Genomic DNA, 26,387 nt, shown 5'->3' with positions numbered 1-26,387 from the left:
ATGCGCCCATTATTTTAGAGGGGGCACAAAGTACGTGACGATGGATGTGGGGTGGTTGGAGAATTGTGCATTTTTCAAACACCTGAAACGGAGCCATAAACACCTGTAATCTAGAGACATAATCATTACTCCTAATTAGAGGTCGACCGATTAATCGGAATGGGCGATTTCAAGTTTTCATAACAATCGGTAATCTGCATTTTTGGACACCGTTTATGGTCGATTACATTGCACTCCATGAGGAGACTGCGTGGCAGGCTGACTACCTGTTATGCGAGTGCAGCAAGGAGCCACGGTAAGATGCTAGCTAGCATTAAACTTATCTTATAAAAAACAATCAATGTTAACATAATCACTAGTTAACTACACATGGTTGATGATATTACTAGTTTATCTAGCTTGTCCTGCGTTGCATATAATCGATGCGGTGCCTGTTAATTTATCATTGAATCACAGCCTACTACGCCAAACGGGTGATTTAACAAGCGCATTCGCGAAAAAAGCACTCGTTGCACCAATGTGTACCTAACCATAAACATCAACGCCTTTCTTAAAATCAATACACAAGTATATATTTTTAAACCTGCATATTTAGTTAATATTGCCTGCTAACATGAATTTCTTTTAACTAGGGAAATTGTGTCATTTCTCTTGCAACAGAGTCAGGGTATATGCAGCAGTTTGAAGACCATTTCTTCCTAACAAAGACAGCCAACTTCGCCAAACGGTGGATGATTTAACAAAAGCGCATTTGTGAAAAATGCACAACAGTTGCACGAATGTACCTAACCATAAACATCAACGCCTTTCTTAAAATCAATACACAGAAGTATATATTTTTAAACCTGCATATTTAGTTTACATTTTTTTATGTTAGCAGGCAATATTAACTAGGCAAAATGTGTCACTTCTCTTGCGTTCATTGCACACAGAGTCAGGGTATATGCAACCGTTTGAGCCACCTGGCTCGTTGCGAAGTAATTTGTCAGACTTTTACGTAATTATGACATAACATTGAAGGTTGTGCAATGTAACAGCAATATTTAGACTTATGGATGCCACCCGTTAGATAAAATACGGAACGGTTCCGTATTTCACTGAAAGAATAAACGTTTTGTTTTCGAAATGATAGTTTCCGGATTTGACCATATGACCTATGGCTCGTATTTCTGTGTGTTATGATATTATAATTGTCTATGATTTGATAGCGCAGTCTGACTGAGCGGTGGTAGGCAGCAGCAGGCTCGTAACCATTCATTCATACAGCACTTCCCTGTGGTTTGCCAGCAGCTCTTCGCAATGCTTCAAGCATTGCTCTGTTTATGACTTCAAGCCTATCAACTCCCGAGATTAGGCTGGCAATACTAAAGTACCTATTAGAACATCCAATAGTCAAAGGTATATGAAATACAAATGGTTTAGAGAGAAATAGTCCTATAATAACTACAACCTAAAACTTCTTACCTGGGAATATTGAAGACTCATGTTAAAAGGAACCACCAGCTTTCATATGTTCTGAGCAAGGAACTTTAACGTTAGCTTTTTTACATGGCACATATTGCACTTTTACTTTCTTCTCCAACACTTTGTTTGTGCATTATTTAAACCAAATTGAACATGTTTCATTATTTATTTGAGACTACATTGATTTTGATTATATTAAGTTAAAATAAGTGTTCATTGATCATTCAGTATTGTTGTAATTGTCATTATTACAAATATATATAAAAATCGGCCGATTTTAATCGGTGTCTGCTTTTTTTTGGTCCTCCAATAAATCGGTATCGGTGTTGAAAAATCATAATCGTCGACCTCTACTCCCAATACTATGTAAAAAAAAAAATATATATATATATATATATATACACTGCTCAAAAAAATAAAGGGAACACTTAAACAACACAATGTAACTCCAAGTCAATCACACTTCTGTGAAATCAAACTGTCCACTTAGGAAGCAACACTGATTGACAATAAATTTCACATGCTGTTGTGCAAATGGAATAGACAAAAGGTGGAAATTATAGGCAATTAGCAAGACACCCCCAATAAAGGAGTGGTTCTGCAGGTGGTGACCACAGACCACTTCTCAGTTCCTATGCTTCCTGGCTGATGTTTTGGTCACTTTTGAATGCTGGCGGTGCTCTCACTCTAGTGGTAGCATGAGACGGAGTCTACAACCCACACAAGTGGCTCAGGTAGTGCAGCTCATCCAGGATGGCACATCAATGCGAGCTGTGGCAAGAAGGTTTGCTGTGTCTGGTAGCGTAGTGTCCAGAGCATGGAGGCGCTACCAGGAGACAGGCCAGTACATCAGCAGACGTGGAGGAGGCCATAGGAGGGCAACAACCCAGCAGCAGGACCGCTACCTCCGCCTTTGTGCAAGGAGGAGCACTGCCAGAGCCCTGCAAAATGACCTCCAGCAGGCCACAAATGTGCAAATGTGCATTCACAGTGCAGGGCGGAATTTTTTAAATTTAATACCTGGTTGACCCTCCTTTGGCAGCAATAACCTCAACCAAACGTTTTCTGTAGTTGCGGATCAGACAGACCTGCACAACGGTCAGGAGGAATTTGACCATTGCTCTTTACCAAACTGTTTCAGTTCAGAAATATTCTTGGGATATCTGGTGTGAACTGCTCTCTTGGGGTCATGCCACTGCATCTCAATTGGGTTGCGGTCAGGACTCTGACTGGGCCACTCCAGAAGTGTTATTTTCTTCTGTTGAAGCCATTCTGTTGTTTATTTACTAATGTGTTTTGGGTCCTGTTGCATCACCCAACTTCTGTTGAGCTTCAATTGGTGGATAGCCTTACATTCTCCTCAAACTTGGGAATTCATTTTTCCGTTCAGGCCCTGAGGCAGCAAAGCAGAGTTGGGATGAGGTTTTGATGTTGGTGTGCGGTGCCATTTTTTACTCCACACATGGTGTTCCTTCCAAACAACTCAACTGTAGTTTCATCTGTCCACAGAATATTTTGCCAGTTGTGCTGTGGAACATCCAGGTGCACTTCTGCAAACTTCAGACATGCAGCAATGTTTTTTTTGGACAGCAGTGGCTTCTTCCGTGGTGTCCTCCGATGATCACCATTCTTGTTTAGTGTTTTACGCATCGTAGACTCGTCAACAGAGATGTTAGCATGTTCCAGAGATTTCTGTAAGTCTTTAGCTGACTCTCTAGGATTCTTCTTAACCTCATTGAGCATTCTGCGCTGTGCTCTTGCAGTCGTCTTTGCAGGACGGCCACTCCAAGGGAGAGTAGCAACAGTGCTGAACTTACTCCATTTATAGACAATTTGTCTTACTGATTTTATAAAATATTTCATATTTTGATGTCTTCACTATTATTCTACAATGTAGAAAATAGTAAAAAATAAAGATAAACCCTAGAATGAGGTGTCAACTTTTGACTGGTACTGTATACATTGCACTACTTAGGGTAAAATCTCAAAATCGATAGGTTTTGACTGTTTGGAAAATGTTTACGGAGTGATCTTCTCCTCTCGCTTCAGCCATGCAGTGCGCCTCGCAAAAGTGATTGATGTCCTCATTATGACATTTTTGACTTTACCCTGTATATCTAAAATGACGATTATACACTGATTGTTTAAAGCAAAACTATTGCTGATGGTGAACCTGAACAATCATAATAAAATCTATTGTAAGCCACGTTCAACAGTTATAGCCAGATCAGAGTTGTCTCCGGGTAGCTTACTTTTATGAAGCCATTTTAGCATTTGAATGCAGAAGGTGCCGCGCAAATGTGCAAGATCAGGAACAGGCCGCCTACCTTGCTTTGGTCAGCGCTTATCAGTTGTCAGAAAATATGAGCAATTTTTGGAAGGCAGATGGTAATATATGTGTGAATCTGAGATTTGTAATGCTTTAATCGATTTTCTGAGTGATGCGTGCTACAATTGTATCGGTTTGGGGTCCTCGGACCAATGCATCTTAAACATTTCAATTGGGACCAATGCGTGTCAGTGAATCGTTACATCCCTAGAGAGCAACCAACAAATGTAAATGCCTGGAGTTTGCAAAACTGCATTGGCACTTGGATTGGAACCTGTGCTCCGGTGAGATTATATGAATATAGAGGTCTTTGGCCATATACAAGGGGTGGGTTTGGCGTCAAAAGGATGCATATGCAGAAAATAACTTCATACCTACTGTAAAATATGATGGTGGATCTTTGTTATGGGGCGGTTTTGCTTCTACTGGTCCTCAGGCCCTTATTAAATAATTCAACGACATCATGAACTTTACCAGGTACAACGACATTTTAGCCAAAAACCTGGTTGCTTCTGCCAGAAGGCTGAAACTTGGCCGCAAGTGGATCTTCCAGCAAAACAATAACCCCAAGCACACATCAAAGAAATGGTTAATTACCACAAAAATCAACATTTTACAATGGGCGTCTCCGTCTCTGGACTTGCAGTAACAGGAATTGAAGTGACAGGAAGCAGGAGGGAATCTGCTTCAGTAAGGACTTTTAATCTGTTATTTAGACTAGTTTATTAAAATTGTTGGTTTGATGTTCATGTTTTTGCTAGGGCTGAGGTAGTACCAGTATCACGATACTCATTAGTATCGTGTCAAGGAAACAATGTTTCATTTTTGTCATGGGGGAAAAATATTGAGATACTGGTATCGTCACAACCCATGTTTTTCCCCAGTTAAGTTCTGTAAGTCACTTTAGCCAGCGTTGGTTTGTACGATGCTGTAGCTCACCACAACTATTTCCGCTAGCAAATACAGTATATATGCTGTTTTTCTTTTGGAACTGAGTTAGAGAGTGTAGTTGGCTGTGTTGCAGAGGAAGAAAGTTTGAATTGGAAATAATCTGAGCATTAGGCTACTGTCTGGTGGCCAAGGTAAATCCGCTTCCAATGCTCAATTGCTCATCGTCCGCCACAATCCAAAGAAGCTCACACCGCTGTTTATAGGACTGACCACAGTCCCAATGGATAAATGATATTTCCAGAGCACGATCGGAAACAGAGGAAAACCCCAGTCTTTAAAGTGGCCTCTCTAGTTTTTGCTTTTTGTGGCTTTTGCTTTGCGTTTCTTTCCCCAAGACCGTCATTTGACTGACTCCCTGTGAGCACATAATTATTTACCCACTGACAAACAATCATGCATGGACACCAATACACTCACTCACACACACTCACACACACACACACACACACACACGTGTGCATGTTAACATAGGGCTTTGTTACCCATGGTCACAGGCATTTCTTTAGCATTAAATCTCATATAAGCTAATGTGGAATGCTTGTTGTTTGACCGACTGCCAAGTGGATAAACTTCTTATGGCTGCAAGCCCGGTGTCGGTACACATATGACAACAGCCAGTCCAAGTGCAGGGCGTGAAATTCAAAAGATATTTTTTAGAAATATTTAACTTTCACACATTAACAAGTCCAATACAGCAAATGAAAGATAAACATCTTGTGAATCCAGCCAACATGTCCGATTTAAAAAAAAAATGTTTTACAGCGAAAACACCACGTATATTTATGTTAGCTCACCACCAAATACAAAAAAGCACAGACATTTTTCACAGCACAGGTAGCTTGCACAAAACTAACCAAGAACCAACCAAACTAACCAAGAAACAACTTCATCAGATGACAGCCTTATAACGGCCAGCAGCATACCACCCTGCATACCACTGCTGGCTTGCTTCTGAAGCTAAGCAGGGTTGGTCCTGGTCAGTCCCTGGATGGGAGACCAGGTGCTGCTGGAAGTGGTGTTGGAGGGCCAGTAGGAGGCACTCTTTCCTCTGGTCTAAACAAAGATTCCAATGCCCCAGGGCAGTGATTGGGGACACTGCTCTGTGTAGGGTGCCGTCTTTCGGATGGGACGTTAAACGGGTGTCCTGACTCTCTGAGGTCATTAAAGATCCCATGGCACTTATCGTAAGAGTAGGGGTGTTAACCCCGGTGTCCTGGCTAAATTCCCAATCTGGCCCTCAACCATCACGGGCACCTAATAATCCCCAGTTTACAATTGGCTCATTCATCCCCCTCCTCTCCCCTGTAACTATTCCCCAGGTCGTTGCTGCAAATGAGAACGTGTTCTCAGTCAACTTACCTGGTAAAATAACGGTAAAAATAAAAAATAAATAAAAAAATAACATGTTATACAATAAATCTATGTTTTGTTTGAAAAATGTGCATATTTCAGGTATAAATCATAGTTTTACATTGCAGCTGCAATCACAAATAGCACCGAAGCAGCTAGAACAATTAGAGACCAAATTGAAATACCTAAATACTCATCATAAAACATTTATGAAAAATACATGGTGTACAGCAAATGAAAGACAAACATCTTGTGAATCCAGCCAATATTTCCGATTCTTTAAGTGTTTTACAGCGAAAACACAATATAGCATTATATTAGCTTACTACAATAGCCTACCACACAACCCCATTCATTCAAGGCAACAGTAGCGATAGCGACAAAACCAGCAAAATATATTAATTATTTCACTAACCTTCATAAACTTCATCAGATGACAGTCCTATAACATCATATTACACAATACATATATGGTTTGTTCGAAAATGTGCATATTTAGAGCTGAAATCCGTGGTTATACATTGTGAAAACGTAGCAACTATTTCCCAGAATCTCCGGATATATTTCTGACACTCACCTATTCTGACCAAATAACTAATCATAAACGTTACTAAAAAATACTTGTTGTACAGCAAATGATAGATACACTAGTTCTTAATGCAATCATCGCCGTGTTAGAATTCTAAAAATAACTTTAGTACGACATGCAGCTTACGTTATAGCGAGACAGCGCCAAAAATCAAGGTGGAAAACACAACACATTTTCGACAGAAATAGGAAATAACATCATAAATGGGTCCTACATTTGTTGAGCTTCCATCAGAATCTTGCACAAGGGGTCCTTCGTCCAGAACAATCGTTGTTTGGTTTGAGAATGTCCTTTTTCCCTCTCAAATTAGCAAGCAAAACTAGCCAAGTGGCGCTAAGCTGTCCATCGTGAACAAACGCAGAGAACGGAACACGCCAAAACTGCCGAAAAAAATTCTATAATCTGATATAACTATATTGAAAAAACATACTTTACGATGATATTGTCACATTTATCAAATAAAATCAAAGCCGGAGATATTAGCCGTCTATAACAAAAGCTTTTCAGAAGCCAATGCTGATGTACTTCCTGCGCCTTCCTGAACAAAGGAATTTGGGGTCATGTCATTCCAAGCTCTCTCTTTTGACCATAGAAATAGCTATACACTCCATTTCACCTCTCACAGCCTATTGACATCTAGTGGAAGGCGTATGAAGTGCATGTATACTAATAGATTTCAAGCAAATGATTAGGGAGGCCCTGGAACAGAGCCTCGATTTCAGATTTTTCACTTTCTGACAGGAAGTTTGCTGCAAAATGAGTTCTGTTTTACTCACAGATATAATTCAAACGGTTTTAGAAACTTGAGTGTTTTCTATCCAATAGTAATAATAATATGCATATTGTACGAGCAAGAATTGAGTACGAGGCCGTTTGAAATGGGCACCTTTCATCCAAGCTACTCAATACTGCCCCTGCAGCCATAAAAAGTTAAGGAAAGAACTTCTACAAATTAACTTAACAAGGCACGCCTGTTAATTGAAATGCCTTCCAGGTGACTACCTCATGAAGCTGGTTGAGAGAATGCCAAGCGTGTGCAAAGCTGTCTTCAAGGAAAAGGGTGGCTACTTTGAAGAATCTCAAATATAAAATACATTTTGATTTGTTTAACCCTTTTTTGTTACTACATGATTCCATGTGTTATTTCATAGTGAAGAGATCAAAACTATTATTATACAATGTAGAAAATAGTTTAAAAAAAAGAAACTCTGGAATGAGTAGGTGTGTCCAAACTTTTGACGGGTACTGTATGTATTCACACCCCTGAGTCAATACTTTGTAGAAGCAACTTTGGCAGCGATTACAGCTCTGAGTCTTTGTTTGTCTCTAAGAGCTTTCCACACCTGGATGTGCAACATTTGCACATTTTATTATTTAAAAAATTCTTCAAACTCTGAAATTGGTTGTTGATCATTGCTAGACAACCATTTTCCGGTCTTGCCGTAGACTTTCAAGTAGATTTAAGGCAAAACTGTTACTCGGCCACTCGGGACTATTCACTGTCTTCTTGGTAAACAACTCCAGTGTAGATTTTGCCTTGTGTTATAGGTTATTGTCCTGCTGAAAGGTGAATTCATCTCCCAGTGTCTGGTGGAATGCAGACTGAACCAGGTTTTCCTCTAGGATTTTGCCTGTGCTGAGCTCCATAACATAAAAAAAGATTTTTACTGAAAAACTCCCAAGTCCTTAACAATTGCAAGCATACCCATAACATGGTGCAGCCACCATTATGCTTGAAAATATGGAGAGTGGTACTAAGTAATGTGTTGGTTTTGCCCCAAACATAACACTTTGTATTCAGGAGAAATAATGAATTGCTTTGCTGCATTATTACGTTAGTGCCTTGTTGCAAACAGGATGCAAGTTTTTTGGAATATTTTCTATTATGTACAGTCTTCTTTTCACGCTGTCAATTAGGTTAGTATTGTGGAGTAACTACAATGTTGTTGATCAATCCTCTGGTTTCTCCTATTAAGAGCCATTAAACCCTGTAACTGTTTTAAAGTCATCGTTGGCCTCGTCAGCGGTTTCCTTTCTCTCCGGCAACTAAGTTAGGAAGGACACCAGTATCTTTAGAAATGACTGGGTTTATTAGTACTAGCGATGCAGCGATTTTGACATTTTTGGCCGATACCGATATCCAATATTTTCCTTGCCACAAAACCCGATACCGATATTTCATATTGTAGCGGCCTTAAACATTCTAGTACAGTTGAAACACACACGCTGTATTTTTCGTGGCGTCATTACGTCATCTATCTACGTTATATAGGTAGGCACATCAGCTTTGACATCGGTTTTGCACATCAACGTTGGCATTTTCAGCTAATATCTGCCGATTCCGATATTTTTTAAATATCGTGCATCCCTAATTAATAGACCAACAAAGTGTAATTATTAACTTCACCATGCTCACAGGGATATTCAGTGTCTGCTAATCTACCAATAGGTTCCGCCCTTTGCGAGGCATTGGAAACCTCCCTGGTCTTTGGTTGAATCTGTTTGAAATTCACTGCTCAAGTGAGGGACCTTACAGATCATTTTGTGCAAGGATGAGGTAGTCATTAAATTATGTAGGGCAGTATTTGTGCAGCTTATTATGGGACTTTTTAAGCACATTTTTACTCCTGAATTTTAGGCTTGCCCTAACAAAGGGGTTGAATACCTATTGACTCAAGACATTTCAGCTTTTCAAATTAATGTGTGTAAACTTGTATATATATATATTTTTACATAATTCCACTTTGACTTATGAGGTATTGTGTTGTGAATACTTTCTGAAGGCGCTGTATCTACCTAAAATATGCACATTGATCTGGTACTCCCTATATATAGCGACATTCTTGTATTTGATCTTATTCCTCATGTGTTACCATTGTTTTACTCGTAGGCAAGCATTTCACGGTGAAGTCTACACCAGTTGTATTTACCGAATGTGACGAATAAGATTTGATGTATCAGGTAATTCCTGATACAGGGTTCACATTATCCTGTATGTTAGTCTGCTGGGAAGGTGAAGGCTTTCCTCACACAAGATTAGCTAAACGACTCCATCACTCTGGCCTTGTTTTATTACAAGGAAATAAGTGTTATCTGTTTATTTTTGAGCAGTTCAAGTTACTGGTATAATGTTTATATGCTACATCATTTTTTTAAATTTACTTATACCATTTGATTCTTGAAGTATATAACTTTGAAATGCCTCATGGGCTTAGTTCAACTGTCGTATCCCATTAAAACCAATACTATAAGCTTGTTTTACTTTATTGTTTGTAAACAATGCAATTGTAAACCAAACACTGTACATTTACATTACATTTAAGTCATTTAGCAGACGCTCTTATCCAGAGCGACTTACAAATTGGTGCATTCACCTTATGATATCCAGTGGAACAACCACTTTACAATAGTGCATCTAACTCTTTTAAGGGGGGGGGGGGTTAGAAGGATTACTTTATCCTATCCTAGGTATTCCTTAAAGAGGTGGGGTTTCAGGTGTCTCCGGAAGAGACTTACAACTATACAGCCTCAACATGATTAAAACTATATTTTTGATATCATAGATGGTCAGTCCTTGCATCCTTAGTTCTGTCTATGAATTTGAGTGGTTACATTTCTCCAGCCCCATCCCTCACCTGTTTACCAAAACAGCGCCGGGGCAACCACTTTATTATTGTTTGAACTGCAGATTGCCTCTAAGTTTAGAGCCTATAAGGTATTCAATTGTGCCTAAAAAATTGTTAATAGGTGTGTGTGTCAAGTCTCTGACTCATTGTCGAGTCACTGACTCCGGTCACATGGCTACTTGTCAGCTCCAGGAGGAAACATTATCTTGATGAGGAAGGCTGCTGTTGTCAGTCTGTGCCTGCTAGTGTGAGGGAGAGCGTCTGGGATAACTACAACACAGCCAGTAACGGTGCTCTAATTGCAGCTTTCTTTCTCTTCCTCTTTTTTCTTTCTTTCACTTGGTCTGGTTCCTGGTTAACCCCCCCTCATAGCGGCGCTCAGATGCATCACGATGTCAGCGGTGGCTCCCCTGCAGTAAGCAGACAAAGGTACAGTATACGTTTTATTTAATTTGTCCTTCCCTCTACAGTCTCAGTTGTGACTTGGAAGTTTTGATACCTAACTTGTTCCATTTCTCTGTTTTCATTCGATTTTTTTCATTTGACTAACTTGACACAACTGGGTCGACATGGGCCAGCTTTCGATACCTTGTTGAGTCCATGCCCTGACGAATTGAGGCTGTTCTGAGGGCAAAAGACTCTGATTGCTGCTGATTCTCATTAGTAGCCTATCAAACTTGCTAACTGCCACGTACTCAGCACTCTATTGTCCCTTTTAATTACTCTGATATCAATGCAAATATATTCGAAAATCGAATCAAACACTTCATGAGAGGCCATGAGCTCATGTTGCGCAACATTTCTATAGGCTATGCAATTGCGTGAGAAAACAGAGTGATGGCCTCTAGTAAAAAGAGAATCTGTTTTCTATAGGCTAGGCCTACTATATTTATTTTTAAACTTTCCCAATATTGACAAAGTCATTGTGGACAGTTCTTCTAGTATCTTCAATATGCACCTCGGAATTGGATAAGGATGCGCGCAGTTGCGTCCCCGATGTGTCTGTCTTCACTTGTGATCAGCTCTTTCTCACAGGCTACGTGATGGAGCGCGCGTCCCTCAAGGAGAAGGGCACAACGTCCACTGCCCGCAAAAGGCATAGATTTTTTTAGTGCATTATGGCCACACAAAGGGGATGCTGCTGTGAAACTCTAGGCATTATCAAGTGCTTGTGAATGAGAGACTGATGTAGTTTGTACAGCCTGCGCAAAGAACAAAGCCGATCTTATGTCTTTCTAGTGACTTTTTAGTCGCATCATGCAGCCTTACAATGTATTAAAAATCAAAACATATAGCCCAACGTTTGTAGAACAACTAAAGTTACATTAAGTCTAAATTAAGCTTTGTTCAATTGTATTCTTCATACTATAAAATAATGCCACGGAATCATAAGCAAATCTTGTCTGCTAAATCAACCAGTGTTGCCTACAGGCTTTTGGCGTTGACAGATCAGGACCTAACATAAGGACAACTCGGAGTATGCTATTCTGTTCTTCCTAAAAAGACTACATTTCCTTTATATCATGCTTCTTTAGACCTGTCTAAAATAAATAATGGATTTATTGTGACGGTGTAGGCTATACTACATGGATTTATTAGACTTCCGAATGTTGGCATCAGTGGCTTGTAGGCTATGTGTGGAAGCCAGGAGATGCTAAATGTGTTTGTTAATTAACGGTCAATTACTGTGAGACCGACAGTTATTTTTTTGGACAATCACCGGCTGATGGAATTTCGTGACTGCCACAGCTCTAGGTGCAACTCCAATATTAGGAAGGTGTTCCTAATGTTTGGTATACTCCATGAGTGGAGGTGATAAAAGTGATAATTTTTAGGAAAACTATATTAAATATATTCACGTCACCAAATAATTGATTAAAACAGTTTTTAAATGATCTACAGTAGCCTCAACAGCCCTCTGTAGGGTAGCACCATGGTGTAGCCAGAGGACAGACAGTTTCCATTGGATACATTGACTTAAATACAAAACCTAGACTTACTCCTAATCAAAAGATCAGAGAATTAATATAGTACTGAAAGCATAAGCTACAGGTAGCTAGTACTGCACTGCATAAAATGTGGTGAGTATTTGACTCGGAATAGTTGAACAGTTAAATACATTTGTTAATTTTGAAATGAAGGAAAAGCAAGAGCGCGAGATCTAGCTATTTTTTTTTTTTTTTACTTTCTCTTAGCTAGTGAATGTAGCTAGCTAGTGTAGCCTACTCAAAAAGCTGGCTGAAACCGAGGGATGCTATGTTTTCTAGCTGGCTATGGCTATCCAACACTGGATTTCTTCCAAGTCAAGGTAAGCTTTTGGTTTTATTAGTTTATTGCCACTGGGGCCTGCCGGTGAGACTTTTTAAACTGCTTGCTGACTGTACACTGTACTGCATGATTGTAGCGGGTTTACTAACCACTTAGTTCTAGTAGCTATGTTGACTATGACTTTAGTTAATATGGTGACAATGATATAGGCTGTGTGTAGCGGTTATGATATGAAGGTTTGGCTTGGAAAGTTATTTTTGCCTGGTCACAGACAGCTGAAGTCCACAAACAAAGGAAAAAGGTGAGAGGAGGAGAGCGCGTAGATGCAAGAAGGAATTATACAACGAGCAAAATGATCATGTTTGTGAAAGTGGTCTGTGTTTGAGCGTGATCAGTGGTGTATTCATTCTGTTCAAATGTTTCTTAAATGGAAGCAAAAGAATTGGGGATAAGTATACCTGAATTTGTCCAATAGTCTCTCGTTTGCAACTGTTGGACTAATTATGTTAAGAGAACTATGTTGTCAATGTTCATAAACTGAACTTCAATTAACTACTCAGTCTGCAACCCAGAATTTGTAAGATACTGGTTGAAATGAAAACAGACAGAGGCCCAGCCTACAATAGTCAAATGTTTATTCACGAGAGCGCTCTCAAGTCCACAATACAAAAACATCAATTTTATAGCTGCGCACATACTATCACACAAACAGTAGATATCATACGCACATACTGTATCACTACCCAGCCGACAAAGATTAGGGAGACCGTGAGAAGTATTCCCTGCCCTCTCCCAAATCTCTGAGGCCTAGCCAGGTCGGCACCGAATTTTGCTCAGACATTCTGTGTTTAAGATACTATAAAGATATATTGTACAGATATATTGTTTTACCCTAATTCTGACTAAAACTACACACATCATTAATAATAATTGTATTATTGTAATCCATTTCATACAATTATAAGGATTCAGAGTGGAATTATTTTATCATCTTTCAACATTTTAAATTAATTTATCAAATTATTACACTCTAGATCAGCTAGACGCAGGGAAAAGTGTGCAAGGCTGTATCGAATGTGTCAGTCTGTCACCTTGATTACTCAACATTTTCTCTCTACCTGTGCACCTATGTTGTAAACTTTCATTCATAGGCTAGGTTGTAGCAACCTCATGATGGGTATAGGGAAAATTGAGTCATGTAGTAGCCTAAACCTATCAATGTTACATTGAGCTGGGTGATTGAAATATGAATGACAGTCATCCAAAATGCTGTAATATATAAGGCAATAAAGAAATAAAATCAAACTTGACCAAAACAATGGAAATGTGTGGGGGAAAAGGCCACTGGGGAACGATCTCGAATCTCCTTGCCCCCCAGCAAAATGAGCCTACATTTAGGCTATTGTGTTATATGTATTTTACAATATGTTGAGGTACAAATTGGAGTATAATGCTTGTATGGATGTCAACCCCAACACATGTTCATGTCATCGTCACCAATCAACTGCATTACAGTTAAAAACAACTGACTACCACCACCAATTTCTGTATGCTGGCTATGTTAACCAGCTTATATGAATGGGCGTTAGCATTTAGCAGTCGCTTCTAAACCTGAAAAGGGACAACTTCTAAATGTCATGCAGCCAAATATATTCAAATTGAACTTAACAGGCGTACAATGTGGTTAATTACAATACATAAATCATGACAGATTTAACAAATATCCACTTTGTTGAATGTGCACCAATCTGGTCAATGGTATGTGTTCGTTCCATCGACCTCTTTACTGCATCTACAGTGGGGAGAACAAGTATTTGATACACTGCCAATTTTGCAGGTTTTCCTACTTACAAAGCATGTAGAGGTCTGTAATTTTTATCATAGGTACACTTCAACTGTGAGAGACGGAATCTAAAACAAAAATCCAGAAAATCACATTGTATGATTTTTAAGTAATTAATTTGCATTTTATTGCATGACATAAGTATTTGATACATCAGAAAAGCAGAACTTAATATTTGGTACAGAAACCTTTGTTTGCAATTACAGAGATCATACGTTTCCTGTAGTTCTTGACCAGGTTTGCACACACTGCAGCAGGGATTTTGGCCCACTCCTCCATACAGACCTTCTCCAGATCCTTCAGGTTTCGGGGCTGTCGCTGGGCAATACGGACTTTCAGCTCCCTCCAAAGATTTTCTATTGGGTTCAGGTCTGGAGACTGGCTAGGCCACTCCAGGACCTTGAGATACTTCTTACGGAGCCACTCCTTAGTTGCCCTGGCTGTGTGTTTCGGGTCGTTGTCATGCTGGAAGACCCAGCCACGACCCATCATCAATGCTCTTACTGAGGGAAGGAGGTTGTTGGCTAAGATCTCGCAATACATGGCCCCATCCATCCTCCCCTCAATACGGTGCAGTCGTCCTGTCCCCTTTGCAGAAAAGCATCCCCAAAGAATGATGTTTCCACCTCCACGCTTCACGGTTGGGATGGTGTTCTTGGGGTTGTACTCATCCTTCTTCTTCCTCCAAACACGGCGAGTGGAGTTTAGACCAAAAAGCTCTATTTTTGAATCATCAGACCACATGACCTTCTCCCATTCCTCCTCTGGATCATCCAGATGGTCATTGGCAAACTTCAGACGGGCCTGGACATGCGCCTGCTTGAGCAGGGGGACCTTGTGTGCGCTGCAGGATTTTAATCCATGACGGCGTAGTGTGTTACTAATGGTTTTCTTTGAGACTGTGGTCCCAGCTCTCTTCAGGTCATTGACCAGGTCCTGCCGTGTAGTTCTGGGCTGATCCCTCACCTTCCTCATGATCATTGATGCCCCACGAGGTGAGATCTTGCATGGAGCCCCAGACCGAGGGTGATTGACCATCATCTTGAACTTCTTCTATTTTCTTCTATTTTCTAATAATTGCGCCAACAGTTGTTGCCTTCTCACCAAGCTGCTTGCCTATTGTCCTGTAGCCCATCCCAGCCTTGTGCAGGTCTACAATTTTATCCCTGATGTCCTTACACAGCTCTCTGGTCTTGGCCATTGTGGAGAGGTTGGAGTCTGTTTGATTGAGTGTGTGGACAGGTGTCTTTTATACAGGTAACGAGTTCAAACAGGTGCAGTTAATACAGGTAATGAGTGGAGAACAGGAGGGCTTCTTAAAGAAAAACTAACAGGTCTGTGAGAGCCGGAATTCTTACTGGTTGGTAGGTGATCAAATACTTATGTCACGCAATAAAATGCAATTTAATTACTTAAAAATCATACAATGTGATTTTCTGGATTTTTGTTTTAGATTCCGTCTCTCACAGTTGAAGTGTACCTATGATAAAAATTACAGACCTCTACATGCTTTGTAAGTAGGAAACACTGCCGATTTTGCAGGTTATCAAATACTTGTTCTCCCCACTGTATGTAAAAGGACCTGTAGATCAATGACTGTCAACATAATTACATCCTTAGTTGGACACTGAAGGAGAGGATGCAGATGTCACAAGATTTAGGTATTTTTGGAGGATAGAAAGTAATTGGAGAAAATAAAATTGGAGATCCGGCAATTCGTAATGTTTGAATACATTTTTTCTGACCGACACATGCTACGTTGGGATCGTTTCGGGGTTCCGTTGACCGATGCACTCATTTCTTACGCATCAGTCTCCGGTTCAAATGTTTCAGTGAATCCCTCTTCCCTCTATTGTGTATATAAATTCTTATAAATTCACTGTTAATTGTGGTGACTACTAAAATTAGTCTGAGTACCTGATTCCTTGCCGCTCCTTGTCATTGCCAAAAAGGCCAGACTCTTTGGCAATCTCAACGTTCAATATGTGCCAGACTTACGGCAGAGTTGCTCATTGGTTGTTGGAATTAACATTAATATTTTCCATGACAACGTGAAGCCTCATAGAATTGGAATTTATAACAAACATTTAGTTCTTAGCTTGGCAAGTTTTTGTATTTTGAGGCTTAAAATCAAAGCTTTTGGAATTGCAGTATGTATTTACTATGAGAATTTAGATGTGATTTAGCAACTTTTGACAGGCTAGTTTCGTTTGGACCAATGGGGTATAATAAGAACTGGACACTGGGTCCAAGATGTCCGACTGTTGTTTTTAACATCACATGCGCACTAGCACTCAGTGCACACAGGGAGCAGCCTATAGCTCAGTTCGAGCAGCGACGATGTCGTCACATCATCCAAAAACATGGCAGACATGGGATGAATAGAAATGTTATCTTTGGGTGTGAGTGATTTAAAAATAAATAAAAAGTCCACAGCAACTATTTCAGTAATTCAATGGATGTTTTGTGCACAAATGTGATGACTAAATTGTCTTTATTAGGAATTTTCAAAGCTGTCTTTTCTATGTGGCCGTCTGTGGAAATTGTCTTTCTGGGCCGGCGTCAGTGCCGAAGCGAAACTGTAGGAGCAGTCAAAACCACGCTTCTAGACCGGAACCCTGACCCATTGGTCTGGACAAACAAAATGTTTTTGCTTAGCAACCGGATACCAACAAAGTGATGTTGAGACACCTAAAGGACTCGGACAATGAGAAACAATATTCTCTGGTCTGATGAAATCAAGATTAAACTCTTTGGCCGTAATGTCAAGCATCACGTCTGGAGGAAACCTGGCACCGTCTACGTTGAAGCATGGTGTTGGCAGCATCAAACTGTGGGGATGTTTTTCAGCGGCAGGGACTGGGAGACTAGTCCGGAGCAAGTCCGGCTTCAGGACAATTCTCAATGTCCTTGAGTGGCCCAGCTAGAGCACAGACTTGAACCCGATCGAACATCTCTGGAGAGACCTGAAAGTAGCTGTGCAGCGACGCTCCCCACCCAACCTGACAGAGCTTGAGAGGATTTGTAGAGAACAATGAGGAACTCTACAAAAACATGTGTGCCAAGCTTGTAGCGTCATACCCAAGAAGACTTGAGGCTGTAATCGTTGACAAATGTGCTTCAACAAAGTACTTAGTAAAAGGTCTGAATACTTATGTAAAATGTGATATTTCATTTTTAATACTTTTGTGGACTTTTCTTTCTTTTACCCTCTTTTTCTCAACCCAATTTCGAAGTATCCAATTGGTAGTTACAGTCCTGTCCCATCGCTGCAACTCCCGTATGGACTCGGGAGTCCGTACGGGAGTATGGAATTGATGAGGGAAAAAACTATTGAATACATTTTAGAATAAGGCTGTAACGTAACAATGTGGAAAAAGTCAAGCAGTCTGAATAATTTCCGTGTGCATGTAATCTGTGGTCCATACTTGTATGCCACACAATTGAAAGGCCTAAAATTGTCTCTGCTACTGAAACACATGTTTTATCTACAACACTTGAATTGAGGCTTTCAAGACTTATGGGCTTGTCTTGTGGATCAAGGCTACAAAAAGCTTTTTATAGACTTGAACGATACTCTTCATGTTATATTATTTGTAGATATCGCTACTACTGCAATAACCACTCTTAACCGAGTAGCTGTTAGACTTGGCTTTGCTATAAGCGTAGACTTATAGCTTACTGTATATTGCGTTACCCAAGTTCTATAATTTCACAGAGGGGTCATGCTTTGCAGGTCATACAGGCCTAGGAGGTACAACTCTTATGAAATATAATGGGTATTGACTGCAGTTAATACCCGTTAAACTGAGGAACTTGCCCTAGGGGGCCTTTTAATTGACTCTATTGACTTGTTTTCAGAGCAGGTACAAAGATTTTGACCAGAACAATAGTTTAAGTGGACACAGTGCAGATGTTAGTCCAACTTGATTCCCATGTCTGAAGAATTGGAAAGCTTACTGGGAGACCTTAATTGTTCTTTTCATCAAGTAGTATTAATTTATTTCATGGAACATGAAGGATTTGTACAGTAGTTGAAGCTCTGCCACTGGTGGCCTGAAGTTATAAATGCCTACTCTTGAGTTACCTGTCAACTGGAACTGCTATTTAAATAATTTGTGATATTTTAAAATTTCAACACAGTGCCATATTTAATTTTGAAAGGTTGACAGCTCTCACTGATAGATTGCATGTGCAAGAAGAGGGAATCTCCGTGATGGAGGATTTCGTGTTGTTATACACTGCTCAAAAAAATAAAGGGAACACTTAAACAACACAATGTAACTCCAAGTCAATCACACTTCTGTGAAATCAAACTGTCCACTTAGGAAGCAACACTGATTGACAATAAATTTCACATGCTGTTGTGCAAATGGAATAGACAAAAGGTGGAAATTATAGGCAATTAGCAAGACACCCCCAATAAAGGAGGGATTCTGCAGGTGGTGACCACAGACCACTTCTCAGTTCCTATGGTTCCTGCCTGATGTTTTGGTCACTTTTGAATGCTGGCGGTGCTTTCACTCTAGTGGTAGCATGAGACGGAGTCTACAACCCACACAAGTGGCTCAGGTAGTGCAGCTCATCCAGGATGGCACATCCAATGCGAGCTGTGGCAAGAAGGTTTGCTGTGTCTGTCAGCGTAGTGTCCAGAGCATGGAGGCGCTACCAGGAGACAGGCCAGTACATCAGGAGACGTGGAGGAGGCCGTAGGAGGGCCGCTACCTCCGCCTTTGTGCAAGGAGGAGCACTGCCAGAGCCCTGCAAAATGACCTCCAGCAGGCCACAAATGTGCATGTGTCTGCTCAAACGGTCAGAAACAGACTCCATGAGGGTGGTATTTGAGCAGTGTATGTTTGTTTGTTTGAGTCACCTTGACTTACGTCTTGTTCCTTAGAAGTGGGGAAAATCCCTCAATCCATTTATTCAATTTCTAACCAATCAGCTGTTATGACGTATCACAGGCTTTCACACTGTAGCAGTCTTCGCCACTTACCTCCTTCCTGTTTTTTTGTTTTTACCAACTTCCACCAGAACAAAGCTTCTCCCATTCCTTGTATGCACACATTTTGGTGACTTGACAAAACATAGATTAGAGAAGGTGAAGACTTTACAGAGCTTTTTTCCCCCCTGTGCTGCTCCGCGAGGGAAAGCGTGCAGAAGGCCGCAAAGGAGGCCACCGAGCGAGATGATCAAGCAGGAAATGGAGACGTCCTCTCACTTGCTCACTTGTGTAAAGGGTTTCCTCCTCATCCACCTCTATTGCCACTTCATGGACTTAACATATATTTCTAAAGGTTATGTTTCTGTGGCAACAACCTCGCCGCCAGGCTCAATTGCTGTCTACTGTATCACTCTTAAGGGTATACTTTTCCCTTATTCAAATCTCTGGCAGGCTGATTGTGTCACGCCTGCTCCCACTCCCCCTCTCCGGTGTTCGAGGGGGCCAGGCTGTCCATCATCACGCGCATCAGGGCTTCATTGGACTCACCTGGCCTCCTCTATATCTGTCTATTCCTCAGTTTGATCCCCATGTCAGCATTAATGTCGTTATGTTTCCCTTGTCCAGACGCTGTCCGTGTTTTGTTTCATGTCTGTTATTTATTAAATATTCACTCCCTGTACTTGCTTCTCGTCGCCCAGCGGCTGTCCTCACAGCCTAGTATAGGCCTTTCCACTGCACAATTTGGCTCTACATTGATTTCTTTTCATTGCGATTGCTGTAATTTCTGTTCTTCGCTGTGTAATAATTATAGCATTACTATGATCATATTATCATAATGGTAAATTAGTCTCTTGCCCTGGGGTGCATAAGCCGTTTCCCATGGTTGTGTTGTCGATGTACTTTGATCAACAGTGGGAAAAAATAACTTACTCAGTAGGGGTCTAGTTTTACTAAGAGTGCATCTCAAATGGCATCCTATTCCCTACATAGCACACAACTAAGTGCACTATAGAGGGAATAGGGTGCTCTTTTGGACGCAATCTAAGAAAGTAATATTTAAGTACATCAAGGCTTTTCTTATGGGCCAGCTTGACATAGTAGTTCGCCTCATATCAAATTTTATTCAAATCAAGCTATTTGTCACATGCGCCGATTACAACAAGTGTAGACCTTACCGTGAAATGCTTACTTACAAGCCCTTAACCAACAGTGCAGTTCAAGAAAGAGTTAAGAAAATATTTACCAAATAATTTAAAACCTTTGTTTAACACAATAAAATAACAATAACGAGGCTACATACCTCGTCAATGTGCAGGGGTAAAGGTTAGTCGAGGTAATTTGTACATGTAGGTAGGGGTGAAGTGACTATGCATAGATGATAAACTGCGAGTAGCAGAAGTGTACAAAACAAATGGAGAGGGGGGGGTGTCAATGTAAATACTCCCGTGGCCATTTGATTGATTAATTCAGCAGTCTTATGGCTTGGGGGTTGAAACTGTTAAGGATCCTTTTGGTCCTAGGCTTGGCACTCTGGTACCGCTTGCCGTGCGGTAGCAGAGAGCACAGTCTATGACTTGGGTGACTGGAGTCTTTGACAATTTTTGGGGGGCCTTCCTCTGACACTGCCTAATATTTAGGTCCTAGATGGCAGGAAGCTTGGCCCCAGTGATGTACTGTGCCGTACGCACTACCCTCTGTACTGCCTTACGGTCAGATGCCGAGCAGTTGCCATACCAGGCGGTGATGCAACAGGTCAGTATGCTCTCGATGGTGCAGCTGTATAACTTTTTGAGGATCTGGGGACCCATGCCAAATATTTTTGGCATGGGTGTTGTCGTCCCCTCGTCGGTCTAGGGTATCCGAGAGGATGCTGTTGACGTGAGCCATGACCAGCCTTTCAAAGCACTTCATGGCTACCGGAGTGAGTGCTACGGGGCGGTTATCATTTTGGCAGGTTACCTTCGCTTCCTTGGGCACAGGGACTATGGTGATCTGCTTGAAACATGTAGGTATTACAGACTCGGTCAGGGAGGTTGAAAATGTCAGTAAAGACACTTGCCAGTTGGTCCGCGCATGCTTTAAGTACACGTCCTGGTAATCCGTCTGGCCCGCGGCTTTGTGAATGTTGACCTGTTTAAAGGTCTTGCTCACATCGGCTACCGAAAGCGTTTTCACACAGTCATCCAGAACAGCTAGTGCTCGCATGCATGCTTCAGTGTTGCTTGCCTCGAAGCGAGCATAAAAGGCATTTAGCTCGTCTGTTAGGTTCGCGTCACTGGGCAGCTCGTGTCTGGGTTTCCTTTTGCAGCCCGTAATAGTTTTCAAGCCCTGCCACATCCGACAAGCGTCAGAGCCTGTGTAGTAGGATTCAATCTTAATCCTGTATTGACACTTTGCTTGTTTGATGGTCGTCTGAGGGCAGAGCAGGTTTTCGTATAAGTGTCCGGATTAGTGTCCCGCTCCAGCTCTAGCCTTTAGCTTGATGTGGATGTTGCCTGTAATCCATGGCTTCTGGTTGGGATATGTACGTACGGTTACTGTGGGGACGACGTCGTTGATGCACTTATTGATGAAGCCGGTATCTAATGTGGGATACTCCTCAATGCCATTGGATGAATCCTGGAACATATTCCAGTCTGTGCTAGCAAAACAGTCCTGTAGCGTAGCATCCTCGTCATCTGACCACGTCCGTATTGATCGAGTCACTGGTACTTCCTGCTTTAGTTTTTGCTTGTAAGCAAGAATCAGGAGAATAGAATTATGGTCAGATTTGCCAAATGGAGGGCGGGTGAGTTTTTTTCCTTTTCTTTTTTTCTCTCCCCTCTCGTTGCACATGTGACATGCTGGTTGAAATGAGGTGTAATTGATTTGTTTGCCTGCATTAAAGTCCCTGGCCACTAGGAGCGCCGCTTCTGGATGAGCATATTCTTGTTTGCTAATGGCCTTATACAGTTGGTTGAGTGCGGTCTTAGTGCCAGCATCGGTTTCTGGTGATAAACACACAGCTACGAAAAATATAGCTATGAAAAAGCTACGAATAGCTACAAAAAATATAGAACTCTCTTGGTAAGTAATGCAGTCTACAGCTTATCATAAGGTACTCTGCCTCAGGCGAGCAATACCTCGAGACTTCTTTAATAGTAGACATTGCGCACCAGCTGTTATTGACAAATGCACACACCCCCACCCCTTGTCAAACCAGACGTAGCTTCTCTGTCCTACCGGTGAAAAAAAAAAACGCCAGCTCTATATTATCCGTGTTGTCGATCAGCCACAACTCGGTAAAACATAAGATAATACAGTTTTTAATGTCCCGTTGGTAGGATAATCTTGATCATAAGTCAGCGATTTTATTTTCCATTGCACGTTGGACAATAGAACAGATGGCAGTGGGGGTTTACTCGCTTGCCTACAAATTCTCAGAAGGCAGCCTGACCTCCGCCCCCTTTTTCTCTGTCTTTTCTTCACGCAAATGATGGAGATTTGGGCCTGTTCCCGAGAAAGCAGTATATCCTTCACGTTGGACTCGTTAAGGGAAAAAGCTTATTCCAGTTTGATGTGAGTAATCGCTGTTCTGATGTCCAGAAGTTATTTAAGAGACAGTAGCAGCAACATTATGTACAAAATAAGTTACAAACAACGCAAAAAAACTAACAAAATATCACAGTTGGTTAGGCGCACGTATAATGTCAGCCATCCTCTCCGGCGCCATTCTGTTATACACGTATTTAGCAGATGTAGGCTTGTTTTAGCAGATGTTATTGCGAGTGTAGCAAAATGCTTGTGCTTCTAGTTCCGACAGTGCAGTAATATCTAACAATTTCACAACAAATACCTAATACACACAAATCTAAGTAAAGGAATGGAATAAGAATATATAAATATATGGATGAGCAATTTAGGACGGCATAGGCTAAGATGCAATAGATAGTATAGAATACAGTATATACATATGAGATGAGTAATGCGAGGTATATAAACCTATTAAGTGACATTAAAGTGTTACTTTCTTTTTTTAAGTGGCCAATGATTTCTAGTCTATGGAGGTAGCAGCCTCTCTGTGCTAGTGATGGCTATTTTACAGTCTGATGGCGTTGAGAAACAAACTGTTTTTCAGTCTCTCGATCCCAGCTTTGATGTACCTGTACTGACCTCGCCTTCTGGATGGTAGCGGGGTAAACAGGCGGTGGCTCGGGTGGTTGTTGTCCTTGATTATTTTTTTGGCCTTCCTGTGACATCGGGTGCTGTAGGTTATTTTCCTGACACCACACTCCGAGCCCTCCCTGTAGGCTGTCTCGTCGTTGTTGGTAATCAAGCCTACTACTGTTGTGTCGTCTGCAAACTTGATGATTGAGTTGGAGTTGTTTGGCCACAGTCATTGGTGGACAGTGAGTACAGGAGGGGACTGAGCACACACCCTTGTGGGGCCCCAGTGTTGAGGATCAGCGAAGTGGAGATGTTGTTCCTACCTTCACAACCTGGGGGTGGCCCGTTCGGAAGTCCAAGACCCAATTGCACAGAGCAGGGTTCAGACCCAGGGCTTCGAGCTTAATAATGACGAGTTTGGAGGGTACTATGGTGTTGACTATAGCTCAGCATTCAATGAACAGCATTCTTACATAGGTATTCTTCTTGTCCAGATGGGATAGGGCAGTGTGATGGTGATTGCATCGTCTGTGGACCTATTGGGGCTGTAAGCAAATTGAAGTGGGTCTAGGGTGATGGGTAAGGTGGAGGTGATATGATCCTTCACTAGTCTCTCAAAGCACTTCATGATGACAGAAGTGAGTGCTACGGGGGGATAGTCATTTAGTTCAGTTACCTTTGCATTCTTGGGTACAGGAACAATGGTGGCCATCTTAAAGCATGTGGGGACAGCAGACTGGGATAGGGAGAGATTAAATATGTCCACAACTGTGTGGTATGTGTGACATGTCATTAAGAGAAGTTGTCTAGTCGCAATGCAATTGGCTTGTTGATCTTTAAGATACCTGGTACATGGAATTAGTCATATTTCTGAGTCCGTATGTATCAAGCTTCTCAGGTCTCCTACTCTGAGATGCTTGATACATACACAGCCTGATGTCATTGTCTTTCCTTGTCCCTATTGAAGTCCACTTATGATTTGGAGAATAAACATTAGTGGACAAAATGTTCACTCTCCAGCCCACAATTTCCAAACACCACTTGGCAAGGCCTAATCACTCTAGTTGATTGTAATAAGTTAAAAGCCAGGCTACCTCTTAAGGGCCTCTCTTGTAAACAAGGCCATTCATAGTATTATGCCCCGGGTTCAGTAAAGCGTGTCGTGACTTTGATCATCATTGCCACGGAAACCAGGGTGCTTTTGACGAGACAGACTTAGTTTCAAACGGTGACATTTCAATGGCCCAAAGTAAACGGGGATGAGTCCTGAAATGGCACCCTATTCCCTTCATAATGCTCTACTTTTGACCAGAGCTCTATGGGTCTTTGTCAAAAGTAGTGCACTATAAATGGAATAGGGTGCCATTAGGGATGCATATACATTTCCTCAGCTCTAGCTGTTTGAAAAAACTGCATCTCTCCTTCAACAAAGACGCACAGAGGCAATGTTTAACTCACGCCAAGTTCTCTAAACTGAAGCCATTTGAGTATATCATCTGGAACTAAAAAAGGAATTAAGTGTTGAGCGTTCTGTTGGTGTTCTCTTGAACACAGGAGCACATTAGGAAACATTATTCAGAGTAGGTCATACAGCATGCACCAGCACCTGATTCCCTCATGCAATCAGTGGTTTAATCTTTGCTACCAAGTATCTTGAAATGGGTACAAAAACTAGTCATAAATGCATATTATGCAGCACAATGATTGTACATTTATGGAAATTTAGCTCGCTAGCTTGCTGTTGCTAGCTAATTTGTCCTGGGATATAAACATTGGGTTGTTATTTTACCTGAAATGCACAAGGTCCTCTACTCTACAATCACCCACGTGGGTATATGTTCCTAAAAACAATGAGGAGATGGGAGAGGCGGGACTTGCAGTGCGTCAAGCGCCACAAATATAACCAAGTTCTATTTTTGTGCCTGGCTATGTAGACGCTTGTGAGCAGTGTGGGTGCAATGATTGTATGTGCACATGTATTTTGCAACATTCACGCGATCAGCATGTAAGGCTGTTACGGTGACTGTTTTACCGCCACACCTAACACCTCATGAGTAATGACCGTATTCAAATTCCACGTGACCGTTTTGTCATGGTAATTAGGCTTCTCAACTCTGATGCTGCTGATGGTCATTAGTAGCCTACCAAACGTGCTAACTGCCTGGTACTCAGCACTCTGTTGTCCCTTTAATTACTTAATCAATGCAAATGTATTCGAAAATCAAACACTTTGTGAGCTCATGTTGCGCAACATTTCTATAGGCTATGCTTTTGCGGGGGAAAATTAGATGTGATAGCCTCTATTAAAAAGAGGATCCCATTAGCTTTCTATAGGCTAGGTCTACTATATTTATTTCTCAACTTTCCTAATATTAAGCACATTGCTTTTTTTTCAACAGGTGTATAGCCTGCCTGGCTGGCATGACATTGAATCACTGGAAATATGTCCTCCATTCGCTATTTTAAGTGCATAGATGACTTTAAAAAATGTTTATGCCCCTGTTCCGAGACTGGACCATTATCATGCACCTTTCTAAATATTATTTAGTATGTATAAAGAGAAGATTAAATCAAGAATAGTCTTGATTGTTGACAATGTGCCGACCTCTTGTGAATGATACCTACAGTTGAAGTTGGAAGTTTACACACACTTAGGTTGGAGTCATTAAAACTCGTTTTTCAACCACTCCACAAATTTCTTGTTAACAAGCTATAGATTTGGCAAGTCGGTTAGGACATGTACTTTGTGCATGACAAGTAATTTTTCCAACAATTGTTTACAGACAGATTATTTCACTTATAAATTCACTGTCACATTTCCAGTGGGTCAGAAGTATACATAAACTAAGTTGACTGTGCCTTTAAACAGCTTGGGA

At 41.1% G+C, this 26,387-nt stretch overlaps 1 protein-coding gene across 2 annotated transcripts in view; it reads left to right on the top strand.

The window, feature by feature from the left end:
• LOC139583802 (anion exchange protein 2-like) overlaps window positions 1-26,387 on the top strand; it is a 112,711-nt gene that overhangs the window by 19,963 nt on the left and 66,361 nt on the right. Inside the window, exon 3 of one of the 2 annotated variants that reach the window (XM_071415286.1) lies at window positions 10,682-10,738. The gene's annotated coding sequence lies outside the window, so the exon portion shown is untranslated. Of the gene's footprint in view, window positions 1-10,544; window positions 10,739-26,387 lie in introns of those variants that run through there. The other variant, XM_071415287.1, reaches the window with a different exon arrangement.

The sequence above is a fragment of the Salvelinus alpinus genome, chromosome 8 (genome assembly GCF_045679555.1).
Source record: "Salvelinus alpinus chromosome 8, SLU_Salpinus.1, whole genome shotgun sequence".
NCBI classification, from domain to species: Eukaryota; Metazoa; Chordata; class Actinopteri; order Salmoniformes; family Salmonidae; genus Salvelinus; species Salvelinus alpinus.
Note: the sequence above shows the minus strand (reverse complement) of the source record. Positions and strands in the feature narration are given on the sequence as shown.